This window comes from Alosa alosa, chromosome 6, assembly GCF_017589495.1.
Source record: "Alosa alosa isolate M-15738 ecotype Scorff River chromosome 6, AALO_Geno_1.1, whole genome shotgun sequence".
NCBI lineage: Eukaryota > Metazoa > Chordata > Actinopteri > Clupeiformes > Clupeidae > Alosa > Alosa alosa.
In genome coordinates, this window is record NC_063194.1 from 11,040,607 (window position 1) to 11,053,445 (window position 12,839).

The following is a 12,839-nucleotide window of genomic DNA, read 5'->3' on the forward strand; positions in this document are numbered from 1 at the left end:
CTATGCCTACATACCTTTGATCAAATCAAATCAAATTCATCAGAGCCAAGTCTTAATATAATCAGTGGTCCTGAATCCTTTGCGCATAAGACTTTACAACCGAAACAGTCAAAAAGCTCGTTAGGGAATCACCATGCAATCTCGTGAACTGCTGTAGGACATGTTAGCCAACAGTCTGATCACACTATATCAGAGCGCCCATACTGTAAGGGGGAGGAGCAACTATAGAAATGTTGTTGCATTTCCCTGTCGGAGCGGCAGGCAGTTCTACATGAAGTGTAGCACATTCTTTCTCAGACAATTTAAATCGAAAAACTCTGACGACGTATCCTGCAAAATATAGCAATCTATACATAACTCGTACTTCTGCGGGATTTTTCGCGAAGCCTTTTTGGTGAACGGTGGCAGAACATAGGCTGTAGCCTACTTCTGTACTGTAGCATAATCTAAAGGGAACCGCGAAAATCACTTGCCAGGACTCCCATGCACCCGCTTGAGTTATTATTGGGCTAAGGTAAGTAAACTTAATTTGTTTATGACTGGGTGATGGCTGTTTTTTCAACGAATGTCAACAAAGTTGCTGTCAGAGTCTAATTATTTGAAGCTTGTAAGTTAACGGCCTTAGATCATAACGCTAACTCTCAACAGTAGCTTCGCCACATCCGAACGACAGCTTTGTGAAATCAATACGGCGTGGTTCGGCCAACATTAACGTTTAAATGCGGCTTGCATAACATGTACATGCAAATTACACGAACAGTTAACCAAGTACGAACGCTTTAAGCATTGTTGATTGGTGTTGAATTAGGCCTTGGATTGTAAGGCGAAAGGTGTGAAATTGAAACTACATTATGTTTTCTCTTAAATACACAGCACTGATAAAAATTGCAGCCCTTCTGGACACGTGGAGCTAGGCACGGTAATTAATGGTAGAGCTGTTTATCCGAACTTAAAACTCGCGAGTCAGTTGAGGTAATGTAGCAGCTAGGCAACGTAATTAACCAAGACCACCCCTCTCTCCGATGAAATATTTCTAAAGGGGTCAGGTTTGGGGTGGCTATACGTTGAATGACAGTTCGGTTATTGAACTTGATGCTGGAATGACAGCGCGCGTATGTTGAAGGAGATCTTTTTCTGAATATGGCTGCTACCATGCATTGTAATGATGATCTTGGACGTGATTAAAGCTTTTTGCTGTGTTAATTTATTTGATAATGTCCGCTAAACATGTGCCTTCGTGAAACCAATGTTTCCTGCAGGCTATAAGCACAAGCCGTGCTGTTAAACGCATTCGTTTACATAGTCATGATAAAAGTGCCATACAGACAGGAATTCACGTCCTCACTTGATCTTATAATAGGAATTCTGCACTAGTTTTTCCACCGTTCCGACGCAGGCTACCGGTAGTCTACCAGTGAGATAACGTGCTCTTCGCGTGTGAGTGACCTCACATGGCGCTTGCCGGCGACTCGTCTGCCTGGTTTCAGAGGTGATAGATGTTGGGTGGTTACCACGACGAGAGCATGTGTATGTGTGTTGGGGGGGGGGGGGCAGTTACATAACCCAGCTGTGCAGCTGATGTCCTGATTTGAATCCACTGTACAATGACGTCAGGGGCTGACCCACCAAAGTTAACCCTGCATTTTGGACATGTAAAAAAAAAACCTGCTAGTCTGTCAGAATTTGACTTCAGGATTTCATGAAAGTAAAGCCAAATTAAATGGTATTGGTGATCTAACGATCTGACATCTGCTTCTCTAAAAACACCCCGATTTCCTTCCCTATATACTGTAGTACCACCCATTGCCTCATATTGGAGACAGTTGTATGAACTGATTAAGATCTCACATCCCAAGATCAGCAATTCCCTCCCAAGTGTGCATTGGATATAGGGCCTCAGGACAAACAGTTTCACATAGGGCAGAGCAGGCATCAATGTGGTCCAATCTGTAAACAGGGCCATGATAGCAAAAAGAAAAGGAAAAGAAAAACAACCCTTTGATATGCTGCTCTCGAACACCATGAGTTGCCTTTGGGCACCAAATGTGCTCCACAATTAAATTTTGTCTTGCTTTTTTGGTTCAGTTGGCTACCTAGAGAGCTGTCCTTTTACATTAGACTGGTCATCCAGCTACATGTTTATTTCTCTTTGCCCTTTTCCATAGCCAAGCAAGTCTGTGTAAGACAGTGTGGGTATCCTGGGGCTGATAGGATATTCTGGTGCTGTTTGCGTGGGGAAAAGTTTGCACACACCTGCTCTCATTTTATTGCTGGGTGTTATCCATTTGTTATATGAACAATTCAGTCAGATTTATCTGAATCTTAATTCTGTTGCATAAAAACAAACAAGAATGGGGATTACTCTGAAGCCTTGTAAGCTTATTATGTCAAGAGGTCTGGTGCCTTTTGGAACAGAGCCCACGTCACAGTCACAGGTAGCTGCCTGGCCTCTTGGCTGCCACTGGAGCTGTTCCTAACATGCATTGGTCCAATGAGAGGGCTCATCAAGGATAGAAACAGTCTGTTCAATATGACTGATTGGATTAGAGATCCACCCGGATGTACCTCAACTCCCTTGGTAGTTATCTACTTGCTGCTAGGTGTTATGTCTAGTGCAGTTCCATGGCTAGAGACCCAGGTGGTTTCAATTTGTTTATGAGAACATGTCATACTACACTCACCTAAAGGATTATTAGGAACAACTGTTAAAGTGTAATTCTGGCGAAAATTGACCCAAGGGTGTACATTTCTTGTTAATGCAATTATCTAATCAACCAATGCAAAATCAATGCATTTAGGGGTGTGGTCTAATCTAATCAACCAATGCTTCAATGTATTTAGGGGTGTGGTCCTGGTCAAGACAATCTCCTGAATTCCAAGCTGAATGTCAGAATGGGAAAGATCTAAGCAATTTTGAGTGTGGCATGGTTGTTGGTGCCAGACAGGCTGGTCTGAGTATTTCACAATCTGCTCAGTTACTGGGATTTTCACGCACAACCATTTCTAGGGTTTACAAAGAATGGCCTGAAAAAGGAAAAACACCCAGTATGCAGCAGTCCAGTGGGCGAAAATGCCTTGTTGATGCTAGAGGTCAGAGGAGCATGGGCCGACTGATTGAATCTGATAGAAGATCAACTTTGACTGAAATAACCACTCGTTACAACCGAGGTATGCAGCAAAGTATTTGTGAAGCCACAACACGCACAACCTTGAGGCAGATGGACTACACAGCAGGAGACCCCACCGGGTACCACTCATCTCCACTAAAAGTAGGAAAATGAGGCTACAATTTGCACAAGCTCACCAAAATTGGACAGTTGAAGACTGGAAAAATGTTGCCTGGTCTGATTCGTCTCGATTTATGCTGAGACGTTCAGATGGTAGAGTCAGAATTAGGCGTAAACAGAATGAGAATATGGATCCGTCATGATTTGTTACCACTGTGCAGGCTGGTGGTGGTGGTGTAATGGTGTGGGGGATGTGTTCTTGGCACACTTTAGGCCCCTTAGTACCAATTGGGCATCGTTTAAATGCCACAGCCTACCTGAGCATTGTTTCTGACCATGTCCATCCCTTTATGACCACCATGTACCCATCCTCCATGTCACAAAGCTAGAATCATTTCAAATTGGTTTCTTGAACATGACAATGAGTTCACTGTACTAAAATGGGCTCCCACAGTCACCAGATCTCAACCCAATAGAACATCTTTGGGATGTGGTGGAACGGGAGCTTCTTGCCCTGGATGTGCATCCCACAAATCTCCATCTGCTGCAAGATGCTATCCTATCAATATGGGCCAACATTTCTAAAATAATCCTTTAGGTGAGTGTATGTTACAAGCACAGGCTATTTTTTACATTTATGTAATAGGACAAAATCAGATACATTTAAATAATTAGCCTGTGTTTTTGCCATGTTTGACATAAAAACTCACAAGGCAATGTATGTGGTTTAAAAACCACACCGTTTTTTAATGTAATGTTGTTCAGTAAAACACTGCAACATGAGAAGTGTTTTTGTAGGCTTCTAGTTGACAACATTTATCAACGTTTAATGTGTGTAGTATTACATTTATTTCAATGAAAGTGAGCAGTACTCTGCCTCTAGTCACCCATCCATAAAGTCAGTGGAGCAAAACTTACAAGCTGAAGTGTAGGGTTAATGGCTCTGTAAAACTCACTCCGTACCTGGCTTTGTGCATTACTAATGTGCTACGCTCTCTCTCAACATAACATTACAGTATTACCTAGGGATGTAATTATATTTACAGCATCCTTTTGATTTTTTTGTCAGGAGTTGGGCCCCCTTTTTCAGCTTGATTAAATAGAGTTGTATTGTTAACAAGTAGTACATGCTGATAATGTTTCTTTTTTTCAGCCCGTTTCACCAAAAGTATTAGGCTACATTCTCTCAATAAAGTTAAACAGGATGCATCCACTGACATGAATTGTACTGTTCATTTTTGTTTTAGTTGAAGCACGAGTTGGAAGTTAATTTTGTCAATATCTTGCACTATGATACTTAGGCTACTAAAATGGATATCTGCTGAGCTGGAGTAATTGGTTTCTGTGTTATTTAGTGTAGAGCCTATAATTTAACAATGAAGTGAACTTAATGGACGGTTTCTTCCTTGCATGTTGAATTCATTGGAAGAGATCAGTTGGCCTATTTTTTTTACGTCATGCTTGGCTCTGCATGAATAGTTGTGACATCTGTTAATGTGCAAATGAGTTGGTGATGGACATTAGACCAATGCCTAAATGAAATTAATGCATTTTTACTAGGATGCAGTTTGGGATCTGATATGTGTGTCAATATGAAAGAAAAAGTATAGGTTGTTTGAGTTTTCAAATGTGGTTGAGCGCTCCTTTAACCCTGTTTAGTCTGAAGCAAATATGATACTCCAGAATCTTTGGCGTGACGTAACCCATCTATCAGTGCTGGACTAGGATTTATTTAATTTTCCTTGGTTTGTTCGTTTGTTGAATAAGTGGGTGTGGTAACAGCCCATGTCCACTCGTATAGGGGTGAGACTCGCTAATGGCCAGGTTAATGGATTGGCTTCTGACTCAGGAAGGGGAAATGTGGTGTTTGGCCTCTCCTGCTAGTCTACCTCTATAGAGCTCAGTTCACATAGGACTTAGTAAGCCTGGCCCAGGAGCTGTGAGGACAGTAGCCAGCAGATTTAAGGTAGGCTAGAGTCTGCAGTTCTGCTAAAGGGTTGTTGATATTTGTTCATGGCTCGATCCGAACCAATATTTTTGTTTCTTATTTACAGAGACAAGACTGTGTATGAACTCGTCACTTAGTTTTTTGTGTGCACACACAGAACAAACGGCTAGGGAACTGATATGAGTCGTTAAATTGTCGCTGAATTGCACAAGTGTGTGCTGGTTTGGAATTGCAGAGTGCACCTTTATTGTCTTAGTAGTATCATCACAAGTAGTGGTTCTAATTTGGATGGACTCAGCTGAGTTTGAAGGGGAATGAGGACAAATGAGAGTAATGTCATGTAAAGATTAAGTGTAATGCTCAAGCGATTAGGTGATATACAGTATGCTTATAAAGTCTTTTCATGGCAGCCGAGGACAGCTGAGATCATTGCCAGATACCAACTGATAAGAGACTGTTTCAAAACCAGCAGCTACGTCAGATAGCCACTGGATCTGCGCCAGATCAGACAGATCTGATCCAGCAGTCATGGGCATCTGCGTTATGGTACACGTTCACCCTGACATTCATGGGAATGGCCACAACAGTTCAGTCTGGTACTGTAGCTCTGATCATATAGCCAAGACCTGTGGGAACGAAAGCAAGCTTTTGATTAAAGAGAATGGGGGAAAAAGTAAAGTCAGCAAACATTGCTTTTAGCAAATAGGCCAAATTAAACTGGAAAGCACAGGGAGTCTAGAACACAGATATGTTTTCATTAATAATCTCACAGGCAGTAGATGCATGGAAGGAAAAAAAAATCTTCTGTTGTCAAAGCAAAGATCATTTTGAGACTTTGTATTTTGAAGTTGTATCACACATTACATTAAACATCACACAAAAAAAAACATGTTTTTAAATGTTTTTCTTTTACCTGGCAAGATTTTAGCATTAGAGATTTCTTTTCAGTTTTGTATTGAGATTTAAATGGCCTCTTACCACTAATGAGTCAGGCACATGTCTGTCCTCAAAATTAGATTTTTTTAACTGAAGAGTCTTGTCTTGACACAATTGTGTCTGTTTGCAAGTGGCCTGATTGCAAAATGTGTTGTCAAGTTGCAATTTGTTTAATGGCATACTGTTTTAAATGTGTTGCCAGAACATCTCGGTTAACAAATGAATAAAACAGTTATAAAACAGTTATAAAATAAAAGCCAGTGACCTAGTATTTACACCAGTCTACCATCAGGCAGAATTGCACATGTTAAGGGATTTAGATAGCTGGTAGCCTATATAATAGTCATTTATTTAATAACAAGTATTATTATGATAATGTCAATGACGGTGATGTGTGCATGCACACACATTAGTGTTTTATGTCAGTATACTGTATGGTAACACCCATGCCTCTGTGGTAAAACACAGGGAAGGGAGGTGAGTGTATGTTTGTCATTCTTAGTAACATGATGCATGACTGCATATAGTCAGTCAGACTGTCCTCGGACATTGGCTCACTTTTTATTTTGTACTTTTTTTTAGAAAGAAGAAAACTGCACAACATGTCATGTATAGCATACTATTAGAAGTTTACCTTCTTACTAAATGTAAGAAGGTAAACACACTACAGGTCTTTGTCAGACTACCACAGCTTGGCAGATCAGGTTTGCAAGCGCCAATAGGATCACTGGTCTAGCACTGCAGGGTCGCTGACCTTTTAATTCAGCCCCAGCGATTTCACCAGTTAACCCAGTTTACCCTGTTGGGCCCAGGAATCTGTATTGTTCAAGCTGGTTGCTTCCCTGTGTGTTAGGATTTGGTTGTTATTGTGCATAGCTCTCTTGTTTTATGTTTAAATTGTTTTATTCATTTTACATTTACATTTGTGTTTATATTTAATCTTTTATAGCATGCTGTTTGTCTCTTCAAACTTCCAGTTGCTAGCATAAGCATTAAATGGGGTCATGAATGTGAGGTTTTGAAATACGACTCAGCGACTCACCAGCACTGCAGAACATATTTTTTGAAGTATTAATCTAAATACTGACACGTCCATTTTGAAAGAAAAGAGGAAATTAAACATGACACTCTATATAAGTAGCTCACTGTTATGCTCTTATGAATTAAAAAAGAAAATAAGTGGAAAGTAAGTTCACAAGCAGCCTATCACTCCCCATTCAAAAGTTGTATGTTCAAATATTTGTTATAGTGGCCAAGGATCCAGGATTTTAACACTTATCTAAAGCCAGGGAGAACCGTCCAGATGCCATATGAAACAGTTGTTTAAAGACTGGAGATTAAATATTACCTGTTTCATATCAGACTCTAAGTTATACATTTGCCACAGTGTTTGGATTTCAGTGCAGGGAGCATTTATCCACTGTGTCGTATGGGAACATTGTGTAAATATTCACTGAGCTATACGAATAGCAGAGCTTTAAATATCCACACTGCAGGGTCAAGTTTGTCCAAGGTCCTGGCTGGTCTTGGCCTCTGTTCAAGATGCTGTCCATGCTGTGAGGCTCTCTGAAGCTGGGGGCTGCTTCACCAGTCACAATCACTGGATGTTTTTCTTTCTTTTAAAAGTTTTAAACTTGTTTGTGTCTAGTCTGGGTTGTGATTACTTAGGTTTGGATATATCTCTGAACTTGCTGCTCATGGCATGTTCCATTGATAATGTCACTGGAAAGTACACAAGCTGAGGAAAATTTGATTTAGATTTGACCTGCTTTTAGAATGACTGTGCCTCTTACATCTGCAGAACAGAGCAGAGCTTGAATTTCCCCTACTTCAATAAAGTATCTATCTATCTATCTAGAACATATAGCTGCAAGTTTGTGGATACAGTCACTTAATATATAGAATAAAGTATTATTCACTGTATCTATCTCTGCACAGATTCAGTGTTATTATACTACAATATATATTTGTATCTTATACAACACCGTATCATCATGCTATAGACTCCACACATTTGGTGATGTAATGTGGGGATTTGATGTGCCTTTTCCCATGCTGTTTCATGCCCAACTCCTATTCTTGTATTGGTGTTTGTTTTTTAAAGAGGAGTGAATTTCCTGTCTACAGATATTGTTTTAGTCTAAATGGTGCATGTTGTTGTGGAGACATTGCTTATTATTGCTCCATAATTGCCTTAGCCCTTTGGCTGAGACAGAACTGCTTTTTAAGTTATGTTAGCCAGCAAGCCCAGGTGAGCACTGCTCCTTAGCACGATAGCCTATAATTGCCATCAAAGTTTGCTTTTTTGTTTCTAATGTTTACATTAGACAATGACAAATGCAAAAGACAATGTGAAAGTCAGCCGGGGTAACACAGAACAAACAAGGTCAAATGGTATAGAGATCAATGTGCTATTGTCAATACACGTGTTCCACATGCACATTGCACAAAGTACACATGCCGTGTACATTGTGGTGTATCTAGTTTGAAATACAGTCTACACACTACATACAGAGGCATTGATACAATCACACAGACACTCAGAAATCTTTTATAGATGTATGTGAAAACCTGAGGCTTTAGGACGTGGACTTTAAGACATGTTATGACAAAGCCTACTTACAATATGGACTTTCATATTTTAATGCAAAGGAAACACAACAATGAATTAATGAATTAATCTCGATTAACCGCAATTAAAAAGTTCCTAAAGACTAAAGCTTCTTAAATGGCATATTAAATACAACATAAATCACAAAATTAATGAGTAACTACAAAGATAAAAGTAAAACACGTTGATATTTTTTAAATGATAATACTGACACAGTATTTGTGTTTTAAAGTATTAATTTCTTAAGAAATACTACTCATTTGATGCTGTTTAACTCGTTTGTAAATGGTGCACTGTCACTTTAAGCCCATTGTGGCCACGTTCCTAATACCTCCATGCCACGTTCTCATAACAATCTTTTTTTACCAGCTACATTGAAATATAGCCTATAGCTAGTCCACAAACTCTAACATTGTTTGTACCACATGTATTGCACAATATTAACAATGATAAGCATGATATTAAGTTGGTATAAACAGCTTTCATTCCTTTGGAAATAGAAGCATGTAATGACATGATGCTAGCTAGACATTTTCTGTTTGTAATTAAAAGTGAATTATGAGCCTGAGCCAGTCACCTAGCTAGCGTGAGTGGAATGCGTTTCAATCGGCATATATGTGCTTCATGTAAACGAATTATTGAAGACTTCAAGACTCACCAGTTCCATTACACAAAGGCAAAGACAACTGTTCATATGTCAGTTTTTTTTTTGTCCATTTCTCAAATCACAGTGAGTGCAGCCTACAGCATGTCAAAGTGCCCTAGCTGGCTCTCAGTTTAAAGGAGAATTCCGGTGTGATATTGACCTAAAGTGTATTGAAACATGATACCGAGTGTGAACGTATGTCTCATAGCCCATCTCGGCTTGTCCCCTGCACTCCAAAATCTGGCGCTAGTTAGCCGATGCTACCAACAGCTTTTTCAATAGTGGTGCTTCGGCATCGGTCTAGCCATGCAAATAAATCACTGTTTTACACCCATTTACGAGGCTCAATGTATCTCCACACTTCATTGGTAGACTTCCGAGGGCCCTGACATTTAAAACGAGACATTGAGAACTTTGAAAAAGCACTGGTAGTTTACTTACAAGACGATTTATACAGACAGTATCTTCACGAAGTTTAGCGTTTGCAGCCATCTTGAATTTAGTCACGATAAGTCGAGCAACGAGTAAGAATGAACTGGTATGATAAGGGATCAGATTCCAAAAATAATTCAGTGGAAATGCATGGATTCCAGTTTCCAGTGTTGGTGCATTTTGACATTGTAAACGTTCTCTAACAAGTGAAAAGCAGTTTGCAGTAAAGCGGCAGTAGCCTACTGATCACTGTCCTTTAGGCAACTTTTATAACTGAAACGTTTCGCCTGGCTCCTCGCGGTTCCTCTTCATCTTCAGCTAACTCCACAGACAGTAAAATAAACTCTCAGGCTTGCGGTTTTAGGTTTTGCGGCTTCCGTTTTGATGGCCCTAAAGACACCTGGACTCGGTCGAGACCAAAAGCCATATTTGGCAAGACCAGTGGCAGAGACCGAGACAAGACCAAGTCCAAATACTAGCGAGTCCGAGACAAGTCCGAGACCATAGAAAAACGGTCTTGAGTCCGGACTCAAGTCCAAGACTGGACTCGAGTACTACAGCCCTGGCTTGATGTACCCCTCATAGATCACCATAGTGATTTTGTTTCCTCTCAAATAACTCTGAAGTCACTGAGAATTAAGTCCAATTAAAGAAAAAGAGGTAAAATGAAAACTGAAACATAAGCATGTGTAGTTGGTTTGTTGAACCTCCCCCATATTTAAGAGTGTATCATTTTGAACAGTCTCTCTTATTTTCCACCATGGTAGGGTAGCTCAGCAGTGACATTTTAAGATAATGTCCTTCAGAGAGAGAGCAGAAGTGTGAATGAAGTGAGAACAAAATTCTTCAAAATCAATTAACAAATGAATTAAAATTAAAAAGGAAATAAAAAATAGAGAATTAATAACTTGTTTAGATGTAGCAGCTATGTAAATCATCATGACACCAAGATATGGTCCACAGTATTTAATGAGCCAGCTGTGTGTGTGTGTCATTTCCACACAACCCCAAGCAGTTCAGCATACTGTTCCTTACTGGGTTACTGTTTGTTTTGGTCTTATGATTGAATATATTAACAACAGAACAACAGAAAGTTAGTGATGGGGGTAGCTGATGAAAGAGAGGTCTGAATAAAAGGATGGTTCAAAAGAGCACCTTCATGGGTCACCAGGAGAAAGGGGATGTGCACACACATGGTTTACAGTCAGTGTCTAGTCATGTAGACAAGGATGTGTGTATGTGATGTTGCAAGTCAAAGCAGGAACCCCATTTAAAGGAGGAAGAAAGTAGCAACATTTGGTTGGTTAATATGAGTATGCTTTGTACTCGTTCCTGCAAACCGTTGATTAGCATGTGAGAGAATGAAGCTGTGTTAGCTATATGGTCTTTCAACATATAGAGTGCAGTAACCCTGTGGCTCCTGCTATAGGTTGATTGGGGCAAAGATAGTAGCATGAAAATGAAATGCAGCAATCAATCATCCTTGTGTAGTAGGTGTATTACCTCTAAATGTAGCTAAGCAGGAATGTTCTTCGAAATATCCAAATATTTCCAGTTCCTGTTCTGGGAACTGGGGGAAGCAAAATAAATGTCCTCTTTCAGCCCATGCTGTCAGGCCATCTCCCAACCATAGCTATGTTAGTGAACCAGTAGTCGTGTGTGTGTGTTTGATCTGAAAGCTTTGCCAGATTATGCAGTGTTGTTCATCCCCTTGGCTTCCAGCAGTATGGCATGGGACCCTGTGACTCCTTTATCATCTAATACTAGCAACTGCATGAGGTATGAAATGTATAGGCCATATAGTGCACAGACTTTTTGAACCCCTTGCCCTTATTGCACTTGGATCCGCACTCTGAACACTGCCAGGTGGCAGCTTCACTTATACAGACACACTGCACACACACAGACTCACCCACAGACACACACACACACACACACACACACACAAACAAAAGGGAGGCACTCCAAGGTTATGCTGGCAATTCAGTGCAAGAAAGGCTAGTGGAACAATCACATCAATGCACACAAGATAAAATGGATAATTCCAGGCGGGCAATGTAGTGCATGAACATGTTGCTGTTTATTTAGCAGACGCTGTTTTCCACACATTTTATCAGTGAAGTGTGCTTTCAGAAAATGACACATAGGAAAAGGTCACATCTAGGCAAAAGCCTTGTCCTCTTTGATAATATTTACAGTATGTGTTGACCTGAACATGCATAGAATTAGACTTAATCTAGTCCTTGCATGTAATGTAATATATTGGTATCTAATCTGTTATGACATACCATTGATACCGGTCTATAGATATGTCCTACAAAGCCTTTATAATTAAGCATTGCATAACAAAAAAGAAGCAGTAAAAATAGATATTATTTGGAACCTTCTCCTTCGCTTGTTGCACCCTGGTCAGGCCAAAGTCCACAATGCAGGTCATACATGGACACTTTCCCTATTAGCGGTTATGAGCAGCCCATGGTTTTGCGCATGGGTGGAGACTTTTGGATACATTTTTCTCCGTTTCTATGCCACATGCCAGCGTTCAGGCATCCCCCACATGTGCTGTGCCTTTAACTTAGTAAAGTGACAGTGGCACCACGCTATGGAGCCCGGCTGTGTGACCACATTGTCAGACCTCATGTGGCATGTCTGATGGAAGTCATTGTGCAGGATTTAAATTTATGTCTTTTCTGCGGATGCTAAGCCACGCATTGTTTCAGTTTGAAGCGGGAATGGCTGATGCAGACCGTGTGGACGCCGGCCTGTTCGGCTGGATGTTTCATAAAACACAGACATGTGCCATGCATAACCCAGAAAAGTGATTTCACAATGGTGTGTTCTGTTTAGGGCATTGCATTTCCTTTTATATTAGATGGGGAGAAAGAATCTCTCTCTTTTACTCTTTGCTGTGGACACAGATGACATTTGTTTGTTATGGATACTAGAATGCAAACAAATTCACCAAGAGGTCTTTTCTTATGATATGCATATAAGTTGCTTCATCCACTGTGTTTGAAATGTTATGTTGATTGGAATAGG

At 40.2% G+C, this 12,839-nt stretch overlaps 1 protein-coding gene across 1 annotated transcript in view; it reads left to right on the forward strand.

Moving 5' to 3' along the window:
• The first annotated feature begins 246 nt into the window (after positions 1-246).
• The window catches only part of LOC125296021 (thyroid hormone receptor alpha-A-like), a 70,291-nt gene continuing 57,698 nt past the window's right edge, over positions 247-12,839 (forward strand). The window contains exon 1 of the mRNA XM_048245643.1: positions 247-514. The gene's annotated coding sequence lies outside the window, so the exon portion shown is untranslated. The remainder of the gene's footprint in view (positions 515-12,839) is intronic.